The sequence below is a fragment of the Apium graveolens genome, chromosome 5, assembly GCF_009905375.1.
Source record: "Apium graveolens cultivar Ventura chromosome 5, ASM990537v1, whole genome shotgun sequence".
Lineage (NCBI taxonomy): Eukaryota > Viridiplantae > Streptophyta > Magnoliopsida > Apiales > Apiaceae > Apium > Apium graveolens.
This window is the reverse complement of record NC_133651.1, coordinates 266,083,343-266,086,800: the sequence shown is the minus strand read 5'-3', so window position 1 is coordinate 266,086,800 and position 3,458 is coordinate 266,083,343. Positions and strand designations below refer to the sequence as shown.

Here is a 3,458-nt window from a genome sequence, read left to right as displayed (position 1 = left end):
GTTGTGCTCGTATTTTCTGGCTTGTTGTCGGCTGTTTCTGCGACCCAGTTACTGTGTGTGATGTGTGTGTAATACAGTGTGGGTGTCTGTCTTTTTCAGGATGTTTTCCGGCTATCTCCGCGTTTCTGATTTGCTGTTGTGGTGTTGCGTGCGTGTCACGCGCGTGCTATTCTGTTCAATTTGGAATTTTAATTATGTTAATCTGATTTTTCTGCAGGAATCCTTTGATTAATATTCGTGATATTAAATGGTTTCATGCGAGATTAATTTATAAATTATCGGTAGAATTCAGCGTTGGAAACCCGAATTAATAGGGTACACGTGAATTTTGCCGCCGTCTGCGATGACTATTTACGAGTGGACGGTGGACAGTGATGTTTATTCTGAGTCCTAATATTTTAAAATAAATAAGTTAATTCGTAAAATTATTTTTGAAACGAGAATTTGATTTTATATTAAAGTCAAGTACGTAATTTAGTGAATGAATTATGATTGGATTGATTGTTGGGTTGAACTCGTGGTTGGGATTCGTGGTTGGATTTTTGGATTGTGGTTGTTGTGAACTTGATTGTTGTTGGCTTGACGTCGATTGTATTCGACGGGTAGTCCGATAAATGAAGGAGACGCTGCCCAATTTTAGGGAAATTGAACTACATAAATACTGGAATGTATCCGATAATTATCGGGACGTCGAGTGAATATATATACTTATACTTTATACGAACTTGATTGTATGTTGTGGTGAACGTTCTGTCCAAAACTCAATAACCCTAATTTCGTAAAATGACGAGTATACGTATTTTCTGAAAATGAACACTGAAGCGATTTCGAGAACGTGAACCCTAATTGTTGTCTGTGATATTATAATATGAATAATTACGAGTTGGAATATGCTATCGTATGGGTAGGTTATAGCGAGGATATGTCAAGCATAACTGGGTATCTAACATAGAGTATTTCGACCCTGTAGGTTCTAGTCGGAAAACCGAAAGTGGACAATGGACTAGGAATAACCTAATGATTAGTCGACGTGCTCAGTAGAGTTTCAACAGAAAAACCTGAATGTCGAAGTCGAATCCAATGGGATAGTGGTTGGACATTAAAGCCTGAGCGACAGAGTCGGCTCAGAATTGATCAGTAATAGTTATAAAGCCCTGTAAGGCAAGTACTTCCGAACTTTTCTTCAAAATATATTGCAAATATTTTCGAACTATTTCATAACATGTCGCTATTATTCAAAATAACTCCTGTTTTATATCGCAAGTGCTTTAAACTATTTACCCTTGAATCCTGATTTTTCTTGATCTTGAGACGTAAGCCTTATTCTTTGTAAACCATCCTTTGTTGATCCTCAGACACCAAACCACACAAATATGATACTAGTGCCCAAATGTATAACTACCAAACACCAAACACTGGAACAAAATTGTTTGAAAACACAGAAACTTTTATACTCCAACCTTTCTTTATAACATCAGAGAACTATACCTTGAAAAATTATTATTTGTCTAATAACTGATCCTTTACGGACTGAAAACTGTTTCTTATACATTCCCTGATCTACCCTTGTGATATCCATGAGTTTTCTTACGTTTTTATTCAAGTTTTTAATCATCATTGATTATGATCTTGTTGTATCGAATTATATTGTTTATCATATTGAACTGCTTTAGAATTGGATAGTTTTTTTATATGTATGGACCAGATTCGTGGTCAGACCATATCAATGGTCAAGTTAGGCCAATGTGTGCCTTTGATCCAGTAGTTAGAGCAGTGCTGTGTGCTTTGTTCGTGGTTAGTGCGTGATTGATCAGCAACCTAACCTTGGTTTTAAAAACTTAAAATGAATATCCAATTCTAATGATTATTTAGCAATAAACTTGATTCCTCTGAATCATTTCATTTGATCATTGATTAACCTCAATTATTGTTATTGTGACTTGCTGAGCTAGTTAGCTCACTCTTGCGAATCTTTTTATGTATTCTACAGTTAAGAATGATACGGTTGATAGCGAGGTTTCCCAGTTCAATATACGAGCTAGGATTCCAGATTGAGTTGGATCGAGCTAGCAGGAGCTTATTGCGGTAGTGAGATAGTAAGATTGTAAGAATAATTTTATTATCAGTTGTAAGTTAAATTAGTTAGGATTTGGTACGATGTAATAAAAGTTAAGGTTATGGCTTATTTTCATACTTTAACCTGTTGCGATCCGTGGTTGTGTAAAGCAGGGTCATTGTAAACAGTATCTCATATACAGGTTGATATATTATGTGTGTGTTTTGGACCCCAAACTTCTGACCCAGGTTTGGTGGACGCCACAAAAGTGCTTGAGTAACATCCACAGGGTCTTTAGTTAAAACTAATGAAACCCCTGTGGTTTTGATGGTATCATCAAGGTCTATCTCAGCTAGTAGCCTCTCACCATCTAATTGTGGTTCCTGGGTGGTGAGCACATTTCATGAACCATGTCACTTGGTTTTGACAACAATTAAGAATTAGATTCAAGTGTTTCATTGTATAAAGAAGAAATTTTAGATATAAGATTTGTAATTTCAGGACTGAGTGTTGGCATCTCCCCCTGAATAGAAGAGGGAGCTTCAAAAGATGTATTCTCTATGTGTGTGTCAACCTTATTCCTTCTTTCATACACTTAAATTTGTTCAAGTATTGGTGCGGACTCTTTACAAGGTACACTAGGGAGAGTGCTCTTTTCAATAGAGACACACTGTTGAGAGGATGCCCCTAGAGTCTGTTCGAAAAAAAAGATCTTGGACGTTGTGTAATGCTTACTCTCAAACTTTTCGTTTACACAGTAGTGATATTCTTTATTTCTCTATTTATCTTTGGATTCCTATCCAATGATCTGGGGCGTAATCCTGGACGTGAAGAATAAAAAAAGGAGTTTTCATTTTCATTGCTTTATTTTTAAATTTTCTTAGGATTTTTTATCTATTCCACATGGTTAACCAGGAAACATTAAAAAGGATTGGAGAAATTTGAAAGAGAAATCAAATATGAAGTCATCAACAAAAACGGAAAGAGAGGGATTCGAACCCTCGGTACGAATAACTCGTACAACGGATTAGCAATCCGCCGCTTTAGTCCACTCAGCCATCTCTCCCAATTGAAAAAGATAATTACTATGTTACATTACACATGAAATATGAAATAAGGATTGAAAAAGTATTTCTTTCTCTTTGCCCTATTTTGAAATACATCCTTTTGAGAGGATGTAGAGGTAGCCAATTGAGTGGTTATCTCAGTTTTCTTTGGTTACTTGACCAGGGTGGACTCTATTTGTGTTTGATCCTCACCACTCTCATTAATAATAGTTAGGGGTGCCTGCTTTCTCTTCTTTTTACTCACCTCACCCTTTTCAGAGAATGAAGTGGTTGGTTTCATTTCCTAGCTGCTAGTGCTAAAGAAGGAAGGTTCTCAGTTTGGTAAAGCCCCTGTT

At 36.4% G+C, this 3,458-nt stretch overlaps 1 non-coding gene across 1 annotated transcript; it reads right to left on the bottom strand.

Moving 5' to 3' along the window:
- Positions 1–3,034: 3,034 nt before the first annotated feature.
- On the bottom strand, positions 3,035–3,122 carry TRNAS-GCU (transfer RNA serine (anticodon GCU)). The gene has a single exon. It is a non-coding gene; the product is annotated as a tRNA-Ser (tRNA).
- Between the last annotated feature and the right edge of the window lie 336 nt (positions 3,123–3,458).